General features: G+C 27.9%; 1 protein-coding gene across 11 annotated transcripts in view; it reads right to left on the reverse strand.

The window, feature by feature from the left end:
- The window catches only part of LOC109599633 (myocyte-specific enhancer factor 2), a 78,627-nt gene extending 58,882 nt beyond the window's left edge, over positions 1–19,745 (reverse strand). For 5 of the 11 annotated variants that reach the window (XM_049961731.1, XM_049961726.1, XM_049961728.1 and 2 more), the window contains exons 1-2: positions 19,145–19,568; positions 11,978–12,026 (exon numbers count right to left, since the gene is read on the reverse strand). The gene's annotated coding sequence lies outside the window, so the exon portion shown is untranslated. Of the gene's footprint in view, positions 1–11,977; positions 12,027–18,939; positions 19,569–19,727 lie in introns of those variants that run through there. The other 6 variants (XM_049961729.1, XM_049961725.1, XM_049961727.1 and 3 more) reach the window with 3 other exon arrangements.
- Between the last annotated feature and the right edge of the window lie 2,982 nt (positions 19,746–22,727).

The following is a 22,727-nucleotide window of genomic DNA, read 5'->3' on the forward strand; positions in this document are numbered from 1 at the left end:
TTTCAAGAATAAAACCTTTAAAATAAAATTTTCTTGATAAAATAATATATATTAAGCATCATAAAAGTGGTGCTTGTTCATTTATCTCTGAAATCCATTTGTTAATATTTTTTCTTCATTTAAAAAATAACTTTATATACTTTACAATAAAATATATATATATATATATATATATATATATATATATATATATATAAAATATAAAATTTCAAATAAAAATTTAATTTTTAAATGTTTTTTGAAATGAGTTTTAAAAATTAATATTAATACCTTTAAAGTATAATTTTTATGAAAAAATAATATTTACTAAGTACCTTAAAGCTTGATTTCTTGGTAAAATGGGCATGCTCATTTTCTTGTTCATTTATCTATGAAGTACATTTCTTTCATATTTTTTCTTCATTTAAAAAGTACTTTTATAAATCAAAATTTGTTTTCTTGTTCATTTATCTCTGAAATCCATTTCTTAATATTTTTTCCTCATTTTGAAAATAAATTTATATAACAGCAAAATAATCCTCATAAAATTTCCAATAAAAATTTAATTTTTAAAGGTTTTTTGAAGGAAAGTTTAAAAATTAATATTAATACCTTTAAAGTATAATTTTTATGAAAAAATAATATTTATTAAATATCTTAAAGCTTGACTTATTTGTAAAAAGTAGGCATGCTGATTTTCTTGTTCATTTATCTATGAACTACATTTCTTAATATTATTTCTTTAGTTCAAAAGTACTTTTATATAACATAAAGTAGACCTTATAAAGTTTTAAATCAAAATTTACTTTGACCTTGTTAATTTTTTGTTTATCTATGAAATCCATTTTTCAATTCTTTCAATCATTATTTGAGAATAACTTTTACATGAGCAAAACAAAGGCCCCATTAAAATGAGCAAAACATTTTCTCTAATTATTCTTCGATATATAAAAAAAAATTGTTAAAAAATCATTATTCACCCAGATGTTGATAAATATGTTATTCAAGCATTATTTATTTACATTCCATACTTCTATTCAATTAGAGTTAATTTTACGTATTGACAAAAACTATAAATATTGAATTATAAAACACCTGTAAATTAATAATGACGCTGGAATCTTATATAATCTAGTGTTAGAAATACACAACCCAGATTCAGTCCTAAACAATACGATTTCCTGTAAATGCAATGTTTAGCTTCCAACTCGGCTAGTGTATATCGATTAGCTATGTAATACGAATGAGGGAAAAATATAACCGCAGCATTCCCCCCTTGAACTTGAACTTGGAATTTTTAAATTGAATCACTTCTCTTTAGTCAGTTTAACATAAAATGTTTCCATTATAAATAAATATTTTATGGTCACAAAATTTAGTGTTTAATAATTACTCCTGCAGCCTCGGTTTGAGTTAATGCAGCAGGATAAACGTAAAGAACAATGTTTAAAACTGACGTATATCACACAATATCTTAAATCCCATTGTAAATACATATTGATTTGTATTATCCTTGAAAAGGTACATTTGGGTAAAGCAATAGTTTATTTATTATTTAGGGAACTAAAATCGACAGTAAATTACTGACGTACGACCACCACAAATTACATACGTCGCTCCTGAATTTCTGGAAGTTCAATGTTCTCCCCGTTATTGATTTATTAGAGCTCAGCTAACCTTGAAGTGAATTTCATTCAACTAATAGAAATATTGTTGTTCATCGTCATAAAAAAATCTAAAGGTTTAATATGGAAATACGTTTTTTAGTTCTGAAATAAGTTCCGGATTGAAAGCTTCCAAGACTTAACTACTTAATGATATGGTAGGTTTTTTCTAATTAAACAGGAGTTTTCTGAACTACTGAATGAAATAGCAGGATATTACTAATTAATCAGCAATTTTTTTGGATTATTTAATAAAATATAAGAAATTTGAATTTATTTATGTTGAAATTTTAAGAAAATTATTCTTAATATTGATTATTTTCCTGCATTGAACTAGGAAGAAATAAAAATAAATAAATTTCAAATATAGTGTAGCCTATTTAAGATGATAACATCATTAAAATTTTTTCTTTATAATTCAATTTTAATGAATAGTAGCTCAAAAATTAGTGAATAAAAAAAGTTTAATATTATACTGTATTTTCTATATTATACAAGGTGATTCACCTAATTTATTCATTAGAAGTTTATAGGGAACGGAAGAAGGTATTGATTTGAAATTTTGAAAAAATTTATTTTCAACAAAATTTCATTTCAAGTGACGTCAACTTGGTTATTTTCTATAAAACGCACTGTATATTTTTGTATTCCACATTTAATTGCAAATAGAATAGCTATATGATGTCCTAAACCCAATAATTTATTAGTTATTAATTTTTTTCCAAAAATGTTATTGAGTTATTAATTTTTTTCCAAAAATGTTGACAGATTGATGGTCTAACTGAAATGTCTGTAAAGCCCCCAATTTTGATGCTTGAAAGTTCATTTTTGACATACATATTAACTAAATACTATCCTATAAGGAGCCATTATTAGAACTTTTTTATACAGGGTTTTCGTTATTTAGATCTATAAATTTATTTTCAATGGAACACCCTGTATATTTTTGTATTTTTAAATTTTACATGTAATTGCAAATAAAATAGCTATGCGATGTCCTATGCTTAAACCTAATAGTTCCTGAGTTATTAATTTGTTTCTAAAAATTTTGACAGATTGATGGTCTAACTGAAATGTCTGTATAGCCATCAATTTTGATGCTGGAGAGTTCATTTTTGACATACACATTAACTAAGGACAAACCTGTAAGGAGCCATTATTAGAATTTCCAAATTATATACAGGGTGTTCGTTATTTAGATAGAATTTTGTATATTTTTGGATTTATAAATTCTGCTTGTAGTTTGCAAATAAAATGACTTACCATGTCCTATTCCTAAACTCAATAGTTTATAGCTTCTCTTTTTTTTTAGTGTTTATGTCAAACCAAATAATTTTTTTTCATACCTCATTCAATCAAAACTCAAATCAAAAATGATTTATACACTCTCATAGGACCTGATAATTATAAAAATATATTAAGAATTTTTTTAATTTTGAAACTATAAATATAATTTGACTATTAATAATTATATTTGGTTAAATATAAAATTGTTGAGTAAATTTTCTTAAAATCTTAAGGTCTTAATAATAATTCAATTAACAGGAATATTAATAGTTGATTATTTATTAATAAATAAGTAATAATGCAAATTATCATGGAAATAAACGGTAAATAAAGTTAATATTAATATTATTTGTTTTTAATGCAAATGGATAATCTTATAATTTGATTAAGCAATATCAATATATGTATTTATATCGTTAATGTTATAGTGTAACACAAATTCACTTTACTTGTCAGAATTTTAAATTTGAAAATGTGTCTCTGACAATATTCATAATTGGTTAGATGTTTAAATTACATCTAGAAGAAATATGACGTCTTAATTACCAATAATTACAACTACAATAAATTCCCCAAGTTGATTGACATAAGTAAATATATTATCGAATTTTTGTTTGTGTTTTTCAGACTAGAGTAGATAAAATTCATTGTTAAGAATATTGCACCCTATGCGACATCATATCGTGAACTGGCGTTAAGAATTTGATTATCGTCGTACATTGAGAGCAATGTAACAAACAGTGCTCTCATACACGATTAAAAATATTCCGAAAGTCCACAAACAATAAATTTATTATTCGTTATCTACATAATAAAATAAAATAAAAAAACTGCTCAAATGGTATCTGATTATTAATTTGCTTGCACATGTGTAAACAGCCAACAACTTAATATTAAAATTAAAATAAAGGAACGAAACCTGTTACAATATTTCAGGTATAAAATTACAAAACGAGAAGTAATTTATAATCAAGTCATCCGTGTGTCCTTATAATGCTCTCGGAACATTCGCATCCCACGTAAAGACATTTTATCTTGAAGGATGAATAATTTCCTTTTAATTGATGAGAAAGTCAATAAGTCTCTTTGAATGTCACCAACTCGCAATTTATTATTTCGTTTTAATTAATTCTCAATTATACAAAAAAGTAATCTAATCTTAAAGGTGTTTAGGTTTAATTTAATTCTGAAATGAATTCGATTAAAAAATGTCAATAGTATATATTTTTGTGAAAATTAACTAAAATATATATTTTTGCTGCCTCCGTTTTGTACATAATATTATACACGAAAAGTCAATTAAGAAATCAAATAAATTTACCTTCAATGTCAATGCTTTTAATTTAAATTTTGATGTAAAATTGTGCCACAGAAGTTATAAACATTTTATATTACAGACAAAAAAACAAATTTTTTTATATTTATTCATATTTAAATGTTAATTTAATTAATAGTAACGTATTTAAATTTACAATTTCAATTACACAAGGTAGCTACAACGTTTCCTCATACAAGAATAAATAATATGGTAAACGTATTATTTCCATTTCTAATTTTGGTAATAGCAAACAATATGAATGAATGAATAAATGTTGAATAAATTCGAATTCAATTTCGGATTTAATTCACAATATGTTTCCCATATTGACTACTCCTGAAATTTTTACAAACACTGGCATTTCGCATATTTTGAAAAAATACTATAACTTTTTCGTTTTTTGACTTTTTTACATAAAACATTTTTACACAAAACGAGATATGTGCACTTTTTTATTTCAAATTTTCACAATTAAATTCGCCTGTAAAAGATGTTTTTATTAAATATCCCAAAATTTACCAAAAATATCTTTATATATAGCTGGGACACTCCGTATATTTATTTGCTATGTATTTCATATTTATTTATTATTATTGGGATATAAGGATTATCGATAAACAAACTAATACCAACGTGACAAGTAAACCTATGTGACCATGACTTTACAACGTACTGTAGACAACTTGATTTACATATTAGGTAATATTTTTCAACAGCAAACTATTGCAATAAAATTTTAAACCTTTTAAAAGATTATCAGTGTTTTGGTATAAACAACATTAACCGAATCACAACTTTATTCATTAGTTTTCATTACATATTGTAAGTTTTCTTCGATTATCCAACAAAAATGTTGTCTGCCTTCCTCATTTTGTTATTGATCACATGATCAGGGGAATAAACAAACGCAAAGAAAGTGTTTTTCACATTTTGCTAGGCAAGTAACTTGTCAGGAACATTATACCACATTAAGAGTGATGTGTCACAAAGATAATAAACTTTTGTGGTATTTACTTCCACGTAAAACTGTGTTTTTAAACTATTACATATTATTAATACTATTAAATTTTTTATTATACATAATTTACGACCAACTAAAAACATTTTGAGCAACATCTCTAATACTCCACCAATCAAACCAAGGCTTACATTGTCAGTGACAAAATGGCATTAAGTAGGAGGGATGAGTATACCTTATCCTTATGGTACTCATTTATAAGGTAAGTCTTGGTTTAATTGGGAGAGACTTAGTAACTGGGTCATGAGCCATTTTATTGGCCACCCCATACCAACCCAACTATACATCCCTCCTCATTGTTTACTTTATTACCGACCTTGCCATCCAAAATCCACCCAACGCATATCATTGGTAAAATCTGACAAATAATCATATAAACTCATCCAGATGTCGATAAAATATGGATATCTGATTATAATCAAGTCTAATCACACTAGTTACTAGCTTATGATACACCTGCTAATTACTTTTTATTTAAGCACATTTTATTACATTTAATTAAATTAATTTAAAATACGGATAGAAAAATTCTAAAAAGATAAACATAAATTGCAGAAATTAATTTTATTTTTTATTAATAATTTGAATTTGTATGTCATGAAAATATGTTTTAATTTTAAAAAAAGTACACTAGCCCATTTAATTATTTTAAGGGCGTAAACATGAACTTTATGTATTAAATATTAATATTTATTCAAATAACCCAAAATCATATAATTGATTAATAAAAATCGGATTAGTCCATTTATTTATTTCAGAAAAATGAATGAAATTTTATTTTTTATGTTATTAATATTAATAATTATTTAAAATATTTAAATTCAAATGTTTGAATTTAAAATGTACATTTTATGTTTTAAACTATAAAAAAAATCTGTGAGTTATTTAATTAATTTACGAGAAATAAATATTATATTATGAATTTTATTTTTTATGTAATTAATATTTATTTAAATAAACTAGATTTAGGTATTTGATTTTGTATTTTTTGAAAGTACACATATGTTTTTATAAATTACTTTAAAATCACATTAGTACATTTAATTATTTTAAAATTATAAATTATTAAAATATGAATATTAATTTTTATGTAATTAACAATAGTACTTGCTTAAATTATTTAAATTCTGGTTTTTGTATTGTATTAAAATATAAATTTATGAATAAATTTTGTTTTAGTTTAAAAAAACAGACTTGTACATTTAATAAATTGTTCCTATATAATACTGAGGGCAACATGTTACAATAGATTAGGTTTCTATTATTTTAGACCGATAAATTATTACTGACATTTATGAAATGAAATTTATTTTTTATGTAATTAATATTAATATTTACTTAAATCGATATATATTTTATATTTTAAAATAGAAAAGGAGACTGCCACATTTAATAAATTGTTCATTTATATTAATTTATATTTCTTGACACCAATGTGTAAAGTAATATAAATTTCGTTATTTTTTACATTATTTAGAAGGGGAAAAATAACAAATATTCTACAGCTTTTTTAATGTAATATTAACATTGAAACTATAATTAATAAATTTATCAAGATTTTAGAAACAGGAAATAAAGCAAGTCAATTTTAATTTAAAATAGAATTAATTTTTTTTAATAATGTAATACATTACAAAAATAATCATATTGCTAATTAAAAAATTAATCGTTTAAAATATAAATTTTTTTTATTACATTTAACTCACTTCAATGTTTATTAAGATACAAGCTGATTTTTATGTTGAAATTTTAAACAGTTAAACAGTTGATACAGCACTGATAAAAAAGCTAAATACGCAAATAAAATAAAAATTAAAGACAAAAAACTTATTTTTTAAATCATTTAGTACAATTTTTTAAGTTTTTCTAATTTTAGATTGTTTAACTTACTAATTACCACTTCGGTTAAAACTAACACATCAACTTTGTATAATTTAAAATATCTTGTTAATTAATGGTGAAAAATTGTTGTTGTATTATTATATGACTTTTAATCATTCGACGATATTTAAAAAGTATTTATTTTAATTTTAAACGTTTAAAAGTGAGCGATTTGTGTGATTAGCAGTCCATCCACCATTCACATCATTATAAATTTTTAAGATCGACTTGAAACAAGAAAATAACAAACAAATAACATGTTGCTTTCGTAACATGATCTAAATTTTAATGAGATTAAGAGAGCACGTAAGTTAAAACTGCAGCGGGGCTAATAACAAACGAAACAATGCTCAAAGCAATTTGGTGGTAACCCGATATTTTCCGAGGCAGAGAACATGGATGGAAATACGGTAGGGGGCTGACAACAGTCCGTACGGCATTGGCTCGTGTGTAGCCACGTGTGCCTAACAGACATCTGTGTTACACGGCCGGTAGGGGACATTGCTTTAACCATGTGTATGCATATCTTCAAATGGGGCCTTAAAACGGGCGCTGCAGGGGTAAATCCACACAAATGACATAAATTATTGGAGCCGAAGTGTGCAAACCCATCTTCATCGATCCATCCTGAGACAATTAATGCTGGTGGCGCACATTTGCCAACATGCTTCAGCAAATTTCGATTTTTTTGTTATTTAAGTTATGAGGTCAGCTACAGTTTGTTTTTTCTGATAACGCAGAGATGATGTGGATGTCTTTGAACATATTTCCGCTTTTCTCTGAGGTGCGCAAACAACAGCTTAGATCCGGCTCCTCTTTAATTTGACACGTGGAACACGTGTACAAGGAACTCTCGGTTTGCTCAGTTGGACTTAAATGAAAGAACATTTTGACACTCCGACAATATTTCCGATTAGTATTGTTTCTATCTATCGAAAAACTAAGGTCTTTCGTTTCATATGAAACTAACTATGTGAAAAAATGTCTCAATTTTCTTTTAGATATAAAAATAAGAAGGGTGGGAAAAATCAATCAATTTGAACCTAACATTATAAAGCACAACTACAGTGGTGGCTGCGTTACTATTTTTTGTTAATTAGGAAATTCACACCTCTAAAAATAATTTATACTTAAATTAATTCTATTAATAACCACAATTTATATAAATTTCTTGGTTTTCGGTGTTTTAATCGAGATTTTATGTCGTTCCTTACGTTTTCAATTGGATTGAATTGGACTTTGAACTGACCATTCGAGAACTTCTGATAATCATCATGCATAGAAATCTATGTAATTGGCAAATTGTCATTGGCAAATGGTCCCATTGTATCTGTCATGACAAATCTATACATGAAATGGTCCATTAATTTTCTATAATGGTCCTATCCATACCAAGAAAAGGAACCCCAAACCATAAGTTTTCTCCACCGTGTTTCAAAACTTTTGTACTGTATTTAGGGAGGACCACGAACGTGTTTACCACCTGATTCTATCTATTGAACTTGGATTTATCACTCCAAAGTACTCTTTCCCAAATTCTGGAGTATAATTAATATAATTTTGTACAAACTTTACATCTTGTTCGAATTTTTTTTTTTTTTTTTTGATACCAATGGTTTCACTACTGAAATACTTACTTTCAAGTTTTGTTCAATCAGTCGACGCCTGATTGTTCAAAACTATATATGACTCAATTAATTCATTTTTAATTTGCCTAGAAGACAAGAAAGGCTTTCGTACTGATTCTTCAAATTTGTCTGTCTATAAAAGAAGGTGTTTTTGTTAAGACATTTTATTATCGGAGTGTGTTGTTTCGTATTTGTTGTAACATTTTTTGGGAACATCTTAGGCATTTAGAGACCTCAGCAGCATGATTTTCCATGTTAATTATTGTTTCCTTCTTCTCTGAAGTTTCCTTTTCCCTGCTGAAAGTGAGTTATTTAATAAAATAAGGTAAATCCTACTAAGAATAAATTCTTAGTATTAATACTATTATTAATTAGTGGCCCGAAGTGTAGTAAATATATGTGTGACAAGGTAAAAAACATATAGAATATTAAAATATGTTTTATATACTTACTGGACAAATTTTGAATTAAATTTCTTTGCCACCACTGTACATTTTTAAAAGTTATTTTCTCAGTATGAGTACATAAAAAGAGTATATGCAAAATTTAATGGTTAGTCGAACAGAAACATTTAAAAAGAATTAATTCAAAACAGTTGTTCAAAAGTTTCATACTTGACGATTCTATTTCTACACGAGTGTATTTCATATAGTAGTAAACGGTGCCAGTCTTGAAACTATTTTTGTTATTTGGTGTTAATTTTACATCAATATTTGACTTCTTCATTTAATATATGTGTGTACTTAATTAAATTATAAATTGATATATGTAAATTTTTAGCTTCGACAGTGAAGACATAAAGAATTTATTCAAGTGTAAATATTTATATAATACAAAATGTAAATTAAATGAATAAATTCCTCATTTGTGGTAAATGTAAATTCTCCTAAAAATGACGAATGTTTATTTGAAAACAATTTTTACAAATATCTCGAATTATATTTGAAATATTCAATTTATAATTGTGTAATAGTTTATGTATTTCTGACATTAATAAAAAAATGTATAAAATATTACAATATTTTATATTGATAATATTTTTAATCTGAACAATATACTAACATTTTTATAACTTTAACTATTAGATAATTACAACGTACACAATAACAGTAATCAAACTATCAAAATTATAGTGTAATAAATATTAAGTAATATACTTTTTAAATACTTTAAATAATTAAAAAACAAGTACATAAATTTCGTTTGATATATTGTTTAACAACAACATTTTTAAGTTACACACACATATAAAATGTCAGGTAATGATTTTAAATCAATATTTGATGTAACATAAAATACGTGTGATCACCCTCAAAATCAATTATTCAAATAATGAGTTCCATCGCCATCTGTGAATAAAGGGTTAAAATAGCTGGGGTTGGCTGATTGCCAGACATAAACCTGTAATCTTTCAAAAATGATGTCGCCTTTTTAACTTTTTTTATAAAATGTACGTTCAGATGTTATCATTTAAGCATGTTGTTAATATAAATAAACAGTAGATAGAAATTTTTTCTAACTTTACGAAATAAGCATTGATTTTAACATTGAAATATATTCGAATATCTATCTCTACATACAGAAAATTCCTATTAATTATATTATATTGCGCAACCTAGTCACAACAGAAAACGTTTAGTGAATTAAAATATTTATCAAAAGATGATGGCAATGATGTTCACTACTAACTTGCTCACGCCAGTTTAGTGTAGTTTCATTAAATTGCTTGATGTGATAAAATTAATAACAATATGATTTTGCAAAAAAAGATAAGATTGATAAGACAATGCATTCTGTTTTCTACCGTTAAAGTGGTTTTCCTGTATTTTTTTCTAAGTATAATTAAAAAATAAAAATCAACTTATATCTTTATTATTATTATAAACCTAATTATTATAAATAAATTATTAGAATTACTATATTTATATTAAGTATTAAAAAAATACTATTATAAATTATATTTTATTATTAAGTATTAATAAAAACAATTACAAAAAGATTTTAAAATACGAGAATCACGATCAGCGCCATCTAGCGATTGGCTTTCACACCAATAACATTTTATTCGCAGGACTCTATTAAAATAGAGTCGTTGAGCTACCTAACATTCAATTTTAGAACGAGTTGTATAATTTCCGTAGGTAACTAAACTGTATAACAATTTAACTAAACAAAATCAAATCATTTTTCATATCTTAACTGATTTTGAAGAATGCAAATGTAAAAATAAAAACAAATTTTTGTTCTTTAAACTAGATTTTTATCTATAAAATACTTCTAGATAAACAACAAATAAGAAAAATAGTATCGGTGAATAATATATTAATTTCTGATTGTTTGAAAATTAGTAATTAAGGTACAAGTTTTTACGACTAATATGAATACAAAATTTAATTTTTAAAACCACAAATCATTTCCGACCTCTATGTTTCACAAACAACAATATTAGTTAACTCAAAATTTACCAGAGATACGGATATAAATTAGACAAAGTTAATTTAGACTACCACAAATTAAATATTTTTTTGGAAAGCTTGATTTTTTCCTGACATTTGGTGCCTTTCCTCATTCATATCTTAAAAATTGAAATGAAAAAATAATTTAATTACTTCTTAATTTATAATATATATGTAGAAAAAGACCAATAATACATTTTTAATATAATAATCAAATAGGATAACAACGTTTAATTAATTAACCATGAAACTGAGTAACTGAGTAAACATGTAAAGATTAACTGTCATGAAAAGCAGTATATCGCAAAAATTTCCCATGAAAAATGACAATTGATTCTGTTGTAGATAGATCGTATAACCTTGAATAAATAATTTTTAATAATTCCTTTTAACATTTCTCCTCTAAATGTGATTTTTATTGCTTCTGCAAAGTAGCATTTCGATTCTACACAACTTTAAAAACTTGAACACAACACATTTCATACGTTTTTAACGCACATTGCATTTATTGTACATGGCTGCTCTGTAACAGCCGGTTACAAAGGAACAATTAATTTATTATTGTCGCGTACCAATTAATTTTCCCCAATTTATTTAATGAAACGTAGAGGTCTGCTTTAATGAACACAGGTGAACATATTCGAATTTGAAAACTAGATAAACGACAATTTTGTTGTATAATAAAAATAATAAAATATTAAATTCTAACTTTATTTACTTCTAAACGTAATTAAATAATGACTTACCTAGTAGCTATGCTAATGATTCTCTGCTTTCCATTTTTAAAACTGAAGCCTGAAAAATAATGAACAAAATTACTACAACATTAATACTGATAAAATTTCATTTTTTCTATACAAACATTACAGTTGAAATGTGAAAAATCATTGAGTGTATTTACAAGTTAAAAACAGTGTATAATTTTTCAAATAAAAAATCCATAATTTTCCAATCGCAATATTGTTTTTGTTTTTGAAACAATAATTTTAGGCGCAATATTTCGTTTATAATTTGTTTTTAAATGTACTACATATTTATGATATGTATTAACACCTTTTATTCTTAAAAATGTATAAAAAATAAATTTTCATTGCAGCACTGAATGTCATTTTTGTTTAGCAATTAATCAACTTTGATAAGAAATTATATAGATTATAATCTACATTAATCTTTTTCTTTTAAAATGAGACGTTAAGAGTATTGTGCAATAAAATACAATGATATATGTATTCCAACAGTTTTATGATAACCAAACATTTTTAAACCAATTTAAAATTAAATTTATTAGTTTCAAATTGCATAATAACTATATTCAAAGATAATTTTAGTCTCCGAATAAGTGCTAAGTGAAAAAATGACTAAATAAAAAATGTGACATTCTGTTAGGAGAAAAATTTTTTCAACAAAAATTTATTTTGATACTCCTTTTAAGTCAACAGGTTTAAAAAGAGTTCTGAAGTTCTTAAGACAGTTACGAAGGGTCCATTTAGCCAGCAATACAGAGTCAAATTGATAGGTGCTTATCATACGAAAATCAAGATAGAAACAATTAAAAATTTAATTAATTTTTGAGATAATACAGAATTAATTCTTAGCTGTGTTTTGGCCAGCAAAGGAGAAGTTCCAGAACACATTTTAAAGAATTTGATTTCCTGTGAATGTTAATAAATATTGAGAAATCGAATTCACTCAGGGGAAATACCCAAGTTTTGAAATTAGAGCTCTTCCCCATCCCCGCAGGTAGGGTACTCTAGCAAATACTTTTTTTCAATTTCTTCTACTAAAATTAAAATTAAAAACAATATATAAACAACGATTAATTAAATAAAACGAATGTACTTATGTAACTTAATAACTTAACATATTAAAAATTAAATATTAAACCTTAAATATATTTGTAAATTTGTTAAATAATAATTGGAGAAAAATTTGAATCTAAAGATTTAAAGAAATATATTTACACAACAGTTAAGTATTTATTTACAGATAAGAAATCTCATACAATGATAAAAAGTTCATAAGTGCTCAAACAGTGTGATTATGATTATGATTAGCTTAACTCAATCAGAATTTGTCATAAATATACAATTGGAATATTTTCTACAGGTCCAAGGTCATATCAACTTTGAATGCCAGTGATAATAATATTCTCCAAAAACTGGTAAACGCTTCCAAATCCGGGTTATTTAAATTCTAAAGAAGCAATTTGTATGTAAGGCAATATTCTCATATAAACATTCGCTATTTACTATGTACAATGTTAAATTCCCTTAACCCAACTGTGGTCACTCACCAATTTTTTTCATTGAGATTAACAATGAACAAAAATCTGTGTACTAATTTTACACATACACACATTATATATGTGGTAATCTTTAAATTGTAATATTACGACGAATATTTGGGAAATTTGGGAGAATTTTCAACTTGAATATGTAAATATTTATCTCTATTATCATCACTTATATGTAACCCTAACTAAATTGATCCTTTTGATAAAGCAAACTAAAGAATAAAATGTATAAAGGAACAATTTTGCCCAGTCTCTTTATTAAAATTGTATCCTTAAATATGAGAATTCATAACACACTAATTATTATCAAACTATAGTCTTATCTGCTTGTTTGACCACATCTTGTTAAACACAAATTTAAGATAATGTGTGGGTAAATTTTGTAATTAAATTTGCTAAAAATTATGTCACAATGATTTACGAGAGATTACTTGTTACGGTTTTTTTTTTGCATATTTTTGCACATTAATTTTAGCATGAAATTACCAAAATGGTAATAAAGTTAAATCAGTTAGGTAAAATAAAAATTAATCAGAATAAAAACTGGTTTTTTATATATTCCTTCGAAATTATTCTTAAATTATGGTCCTGACCCTACCCAGGATTATTTTACAAAGTTTATGTTTTCGATATTCCACTTTCAAGTTTATTTTTATCGCCATTTTGGTGATCAAGTTAAAAATTATTACAGAGAATGGCTTAAAAATACACTATCATACATCAATTTCCACCAATAAAAAATGAAGAAAATTGGAAATAAATCATTAACGTTGACCCCCGTATCTCCGTATTGCTTTATAAATTTATATTGAAAGAGTCGATACCTGTAATAATTGCAGCCTATTAACTAAATAATATTTTAATGAACAGTATTGTATATTGTTGTCAACTCCATTTAGATATTTAATGGTTGATTTATGCAGAACAATACAGTAAACATAAGGTTAACAAAGAACACAGAACATTCAATTAAAACTAAAGTTAAAATATCTATTATTTAAGACTTTTTTAAATTAATTAAACAAAAATAATATATAACATAATAAAATTACTGACATGACAAAAAGTAATTTTTAGCTAATTTATTAGGTGTGGTTTAAGAATAAGCTTTACTACATTTCCTTTTGGATATCTTATCATTAAACTTGTCATGAATAAATTAGCCATACACTTTTCTTTGGTACAACACTGCTTGTACCTAAAAGGCAGAATGAAAAGTCACGTTCATAGTCCGTACACCAGGTTGGTAAACTAATAAATTAAATAAATAAGTATGTATAATAAATTCAAAATTGGAACATAAATTTATGAAATTGTACCTAAAGACGTGTACAGTGTGTCTCAAATTGATTGTTGTTTTTGGCTGTTATGATTGACTCCAGACTAACTCCAGAAAAAACTAACTTAAGGGCCCAGATTTCAATTTTTTTCCTTAAAATTTCTAGATGATGTATAATATATTTATTTCAAATGGAGATTAAAATTGAATTTGCATTTTAAATCCACCAAGCTTTCTAAAAATATATAATTTGTGACGTATTAATTTATATCAATTCAATTAAATTATTCATTTCAATCAATCTTAGAAAATTTGGTATACAGAAGTTAAATACTGAATACGTCGTCATAATTCTTCTTCGGTATTTATGGATCTAGAGTAAATATCATTGATCTTAATTAAAATACCCCATAAAAAATAATTAAAACAAATTAACTTAACCCCATATCTCTGTAATAATAAACTTTTGTATTAAGGTAATATAAGATGAAGTAAATCGATCTATTTTCACGTCCGGAATTTGAAATAGAATTTCAAGATCACCCTGTATATTTAGTACTTTTATAACGGTTAAATAGTTTATTATGAATGGTTCAGTTGAAAATGAAATGGAGGTATTTACTGTTTACAATACCATACAATTTATTTATTTTCTTTAGAATTGGCAAGTCAATTGTTTCCATCTTTTAACATCCGTAAATCAGAGCAACAAGTATCAGGCCTTTGACAAGGAGCAACAAGCCAAAAGTGAGACAGCTTGTGTAGTGTGATTTATTAATAAAATTATAATTTCATGTAAATATTCGCTTATCATCTCTGATAAACATCTGACAGATCAAATAGATTATCCAATTTTATCTATTTTGAATATTTAGAAAAAATATAAACACAAAAACTTGGAAGTGTAGAAGAGCTTTCGACCATTATGGCGGCCATCACTTAAAAAATTGAATATCAAACTTACAACGTGTTATGTCAAATTTTGTTTTTGTTTCTGCAATTCACGATTCAGCACTCGCAATGGACCCTTATAATCCAGCTGAATACATACATAAATATTCGATAAAAGCAAATGAGTGACTAAAGATTATAAGAATTATTTTTATGCGAAGCAAACATTTTTTATTTGACCCTCCATCCGACGGATAAACACTATTCACATAAACAAATTACTGATATAAATATTTTTTTCAGCTTAATCATTCCGATTCGGATATAAGATAAATTAAATAACATTAATTGTGATTTCAAATAATAATTTACTCGTACATTTCATGACGAACTTTCTTAAAACTGTTTACAATCAGGAGTCGTTAATAACCAGTCACAAGTAACGACTGATTGCGGCTTTAAACCGGATTGTTGGCATGGTGTCATTTAATTTGCCGCCAAAACGAAGAGGGCAAGCATAATTGATGTGAACTCGTTATGGAAAAGTTTTGTAAACTAAGAAACACTGATTCGATGGAGAAGGCTGAAATTCTGAAGGCCATAAGAAAATTTTCAATACTTATTAGGAAGGAGACGTTTCCTTTACTAAAAACATTAATTTTATAAAAGAATACTAAAGCTTTAAAGACCATAATCAAAAATTTAATTGACATATTGTTCTGTTATTAAAGGACACTGATTTCCTGGAAGAAGGCTGAAACTTTCATGACTATAAATAAGAATAAGATGGTGAAGGTTGAAATTCTGAAGGCTATAAGAAAATTTTCAATACTTATTAGGAAGGAGACGTTTCCTTTACTAAAAACATTAATTTTATAAAAGAATACTAAAGCTTTAAAGACCATAATCAAAAATTTAATTGACATATTGTTCTGTTATTAAAGGACACTGATTTCCTGGAAGAAGGCAGAAACTTTGATGACTATAAATAAGAATTTCATTGGTGTATTGGAAACGAAAGCATTTGTATACCAAGGACACTGATTCCCTGAAAAAACGCTGAAACTTTGAAGACCATAAGCAATGGTGTATTGGAAATGGAAAACTTCGAAGGTCACTGATTCAAAGGAAGAAGGCTAAAACTATTCTTAATTAAGAATATTGCTTTGATGAAAGAAGGTAGAAACATTGAAGATCACAAGAAAATTTTAATTCGTATATTAGGAAGTGAATGGAAGAAGGCTGAATCTTTAAAGATCATATGAACAAAATTTAATTCGTATATTGGAGACAAAAAGTTTAATTAACTTGCTTTGAAGGACTAAGCCATAATTTTTGAAGATCTTAAGAAAATTTCAATTTACATATTGGAAAGGAAAAGTTTTCTTAACTATGAACATTGCTTTAATGGAAGAACGCTGAAATTTTGAAGATTACAAAAAAATTTTAATTCGTATATTGGGAAGGAAACGGACGGAAAAAGGCTGAATCTTCAAAGATCATATGAATAAATTTAATTCATATATTGGAGACGAAAAGTTTCCTTCACATGCTTAGATGGAAGAAACCAGAATTTTTGAAGATCTCAAGAAAATTTCAATTCACATATTGAACAGGAAATGTTTTATTTTAATTCGTATGTATATTGGGAAGGGAATGAATGGAAGAAAGCTGAATCTTCAAAGATATATTGGAAGTAAGATGGATGAAAAAAGGCTGAATCTTTCAAGATCATATGAATAAAATGAACTAAGAACATTGCTTTAATGGGAGAAGGCTGGAATCTTGAAGATCTCAAGAAAATTTCAATTGACATATTGGAAAGGAATAGTTTTCTTAACTATGAACATTGCTTTAATGGGAGAGAGCTGAAACCTTGAACACAACAAGAAAATTTTAATTCGTATATTGGGAAGGAAATGAATTGAATCTTCAAAGTTCATATGATCAAAATTTAAATCGTATATAGGAGACGAAAAGTTTCTTTGACTTGCCTTGATGGAAGAAGCTAGAATTTTTGAAAATCTCAAGAAAATTTCAATTCACATATTCGAAAGAAAAAGTTTCTTTAACTAATGATGTTGCTTTGATGGAAGAAGGTTGAATCTTTGATAACAATAAGAAAATTTTAATTCGCATATTGGAAAGGAAAAGTTTCTTTAACTAATGACGTTGCTTTGATGGAAAGAGGCAGAAACTTTGAAGACCACAAGAAAATTACAATTCGCGTATTGAAAAGGAAAAGTCTTCTTAACTAAGAACATTGACTTGACGTAAGAAGGTTGAAACTTCTAAGACCACAAGAAAAAACTTAATTCTTATAACGGAAAGTAAAACTTCTGTAAACTAGGAACACTGACTTGAAGGAAGTAGGCTGAAACTTTGAAGACCACAAAATAAATTTCAATTCACATACTGGAGACGTAGTACTTGAAATTGATTTGGTATATCCTAGTGTCATTAGACATTTAGTACAATTTAGAATAAATAACGTAATGAAATTCGTACGGAAAAAACAGCCTTCAATTACGATGACATAAATACAACGTCCAAGGTATTTTGGTATTCACCACATTCGGACTTGCTCCATCAATTGTCCAATTGATTGGTCGCATGTGGGTGGCGAAAAACAAGAAAAGAAAAACAAAAAAGGAGAATTGTTTATAAACAGTGTACGTTTTGTAGTTGTGAAATCAGCTATTTATTAAGCACGTGCATCACGAATGTGAGCGAAGATGAAAGGCGAGACGCGGCAGGAATTGTACCCCTTATTCCTGCAACCAACTAAGCGTGAAAAGGGTACAAACGTCCAACTCCATCTGGTGTCCTGCCGTGGCACCAGCACAAAATGAAATTATACCCTAATTATTATTTATCGGGTCTTTGCGAGCTGGCTAAAGGTTTTGTTTTATTTGCTTTTTCATCTTGACGCCTGCGATAAGTAACACAACCTGTTTTGCTACTGTTACACAGGAAAGAGTCGATTTTTCCTACAAATAATGATCGGTTGGAGTTACCGAGAAGCTGTGGTGGTTAGGCGAACGCCTGATGAATTAGTATAGCAGTATGCAATGTTAGAATTGGATTAGTAAAGGCTGCGATTGGGCGCGCAAAATTAAAAAAAAAAAAATAATAATAATAAATAAAATGTAAATAAGACGCTCGCGCGCATGGGTCACAGGTCGCAAGTTTTAAAAGATACGTTTGAATCTGATGATGATTACTTTGTTAATAATAAATATTACCATTTGTCATTAAAGCTGAAATATTTGAATAGTTGACCTCTATTGGCCTTTTGCAGACTTTGCGTCAATGTCAACACTAATACGCCGGTGAAGGCCACTTAGCACGTTACATATATATATTTTCGAAGGCAGCGTGTGCACACAATCTCTAAACAACGAAGGGCACACACACAAAACAAAATTTTTTGGATGGTGGGAAACTTACGCGAAATTATGCGCTGCACAAATGAAATTGATCACAAAACATAGGCGACAGATCAGAGAACCACTTGCGCGGATACATGACACTACTAGCCAAGTTACAAGTGCACTGTCCCCCGCTCTCCTCTGATAGCGCCCCACCGAACATACAGCCACTGACGTCAGCGGCTATTGATTCTATCTACAACAACGGACCAACTGTGATGGCGCGCGAATTACCACATGATAAACTTTATTATTATTATTATTATTATTATTATCCTCGCCTGTGTGCAGTACCGTCTACACCCCGGAGACTGAACACGCCGCCACGCTCCCAGTTTTACAACACCGAATAATTTAATTTGTTCCCATCGCCGAAATCTAACGAACTCGTACTCGCGATGCGCTGTCCACATTTCAAATTCACCAGCGTTTCCGATGATGTCATTATGACATCACATATAACTGGCTCCGGGCGAAATTGAGACCTTGATTCTTCTAAGAACTTTTCCGCTCTCGTCCAGCAGGCGAGGGCCAATAAATAACTGTCAACTATATCACAACCTCTTGAACCGTGTCCCCTTCCACCGGCCGAACAAACTTACCTATCCAACAGCTATTTATTTACTTTTCAACCGCAAAACCATGTGCGAATCAACAAGTGTCGCATTCGTACTGCTGAAATCTGCAACCAACTCTACAGTTGTTGCTTTTGTTTTTTTCCTTTTTTCCTTTCGTTCCTGCTTTCGTGTTTCCATTAATTCCGAGTACGCGACCGGAGCCGTTGCGGACGTAACGGTCAACGTGTTGGAGCTTGGGCTAGGAAAGTGAAAAACCCAACTTTATTACGGAATTGACGTTAATTTATTCATTGGAGGCTACTCCATCTAGAAGATGATGGCCATAATTAATCTACTTACTTCAAGGTTATCCAAACACCTAACTACATATTTAAGTCACAACAATCATACGTACATTTGTACACATACAAAAAAATAACAACGTGTAACTTCTAGCGCATCTTGTGTGTCACTTCAACATATGTTTCGCAGGTTCAGAGGGTCTTCCACCCGACTAACACAGGACAGGACAGGTTGGGTGAGGGTGAGCGGAATATTATATTTAGGGTAATCCCGCCATTATGATGTTTTCTATTTAAATCAACATCAACAAACTTTTAGTATTTTTTATTTCTTTACTGAGCTTGTTGACGTTTCATGTTTGTATATTTGAAGTACGTGACTCGGGCCGTTTTATGGCAGCTCCGAATATAATAGTCAACAGACTCAAGAAAATTTCAATTCTCATATTGGACAGGAAAAGTTTCTTTAACTAAGAACATTGCTCTAATGGGAGAAGGCTGAAACTTTGAAGACCATAAGAAACTATTTAATTCGTATATGGGAAACGAAATGGATGGAAGAAGGTTGAATCTTTAAAGATCATATGAATAAATTTAATTCGTTTATTGGAGACGAAAAGGTTATTTGACTTCCTTTGATTTAAGAAGTCAGAATTATTGAAGATCTCAAGAAAATTTCAATTCACATATTGGAAAGGAAAAGTTTTCTTAACTAAGAATATTGCTTTAATGGGAGAGTGCTGAAATTTTGAAGACCACAAAAAAATTTTAATTTGTATATTAAAAGGAAATGGATGGAAGAAGGCTGAATCTTCAAAGATCATATGAACAAAATTTAATTCGTATATTGGAGACGAAAAAGTTCCTTGACTTGCTTTGATGGAAGAAACCAGCATTTTTGGAGATTTTAAGAAAATTTCAATTCACATATGGGAAAGGAAAAGTTTTCTCAACTAAGATCATTGCTTTATTGGGAGAAGGCAGAATTTTTGAAGATCTCAAAAAAATTGCAATTCACCTATTGGGAAGGAAAAGTTTTCTCAACTAAGAACATCGCTTTTATGAAATTTGGAGGCTATACTCCATCTAGAAGATTATGGCCATAAGTAATCTACTTTCTTCAAGGTTATCTCAACAGCTAACTACATATTACAAGTTACAACAGTCGTTCGTACATATATACACATACAAAAAAATGAAAACTTGTAACTTGTAGCGCATGTTATGTGTCACTTCGACATATGTTTCGCAGGTACAAAGGATCTTCCATCCAACTAACAGGACAGGTTGGATGAGGGTGATCAGAGTATTTTATTTAGGGCAATCCCACCATTATGATGTTTTGTATTTAAATCAACATCAATAAACTTTTAATATTTTTTATTCATTTACTGAGCTTGTTGACGTTTCATGTTTGTATATTTGAAATACGTGACTCAGGCCGTTTTATGGCAGCTCCGAACGTAATAGTCAACAGACTAAAGCTTGCGTTAGGTTTAAAACTTCAAAATATTTATTGCGAAGTTTATTCAAATGAGGTTGCCCCATCTAGAATATGGGCGTCGTAAATAATGTTTGAAGAAGAAAATTTGTGATGTGCGTACAAAAATAACAAAACGACAATTTTAAATATGTTTTAAGCGGTATTGACTTACAACAGTGATAGTGGAGGAGTGTAATAAAATACATAATCGCAAACGCAATAGCTCCTAGAAATTCACCTTTACCTCTTTATCTCTGGATTGCACGTCACCGGACCATTATCTGGCAAACCGTGTGATACTGGAACCATTTAAAATATTTCGCGTCGGTGCATAATAAAGGAGTTAGAAGATTAGAAAAATAATAACAATTTATATGCAACACACACAAACAAACAACATAGAAACTTCTCCTCAAACATTTGGTGACATTTTTAGAAGTGTAACAGACAGGGTTAATAGTAACTAAAAGATCATTTTAAATTTTCTCCTGCGATTATTTTGAAAATTGATTTAAATCTTCATATAACAAAATATAGGGTGTTCTGGCAACAGTTATCTGATACCTTGTATTGCACTAATAATAAGACACTTTGCCATTCTATGATGTCAAATAAGTATTTATTGTTGATAGCTTAGTTCCTTTAAAAACTGTGAAAACTGAAGCTTTCTGATGTTGTTAGAACTTCTATTAGGTTTTGTACAAATTTACGCAGTAATCGCGGCTAATCAGAAAATTAAATTTTGTTGAAATCTCCGGTCAATACTTTTTTCTGATCTCCATAAGCTATTGATGAATATGTAGAGGAAGTGAATCACTCTGTATATACTTACCTTGAGTTCCCTTATAATTGTCTTCTCCTAAGGAGGTACAGACATCTAATATCTAACCAGATAAAAAGAATTTATGAGAACTTAATTTTCCTCTTCTTTCAAACCTTAAATAAATTAAAAATCATATATCCAAATAATATATATAGTATTGGCAGAAAGTAGAGCAACTTTAAAAATATATAAATTGGTACCGCCCTGTATATTCAAATCTAATATAATTTATACCAATATTTCTTGTATTAAAAATAATTCTTTTAATTGCAAATCAAAAAATTAAATATTCAGCTGACAAAAAGAAAAGCAATTTTTTACAAAATGTCACTAAACTCTACAAAATCCACAATAATTTTTAGTTTTACAGTGTATGGTGTAAGTAAACTGAGTTAATATAATGCCTCGTGGAAAGAAATTATTTTCCGAATTAAAAT

This window comes from Aethina tumida, chromosome 1 (genome assembly GCF_024364675.1).
Source record: "Aethina tumida isolate Nest 87 chromosome 1, icAetTumi1.1, whole genome shotgun sequence".
NCBI lineage: Eukaryota > Metazoa > Arthropoda > Insecta > Coleoptera > Nitidulidae > Aethina > Aethina tumida.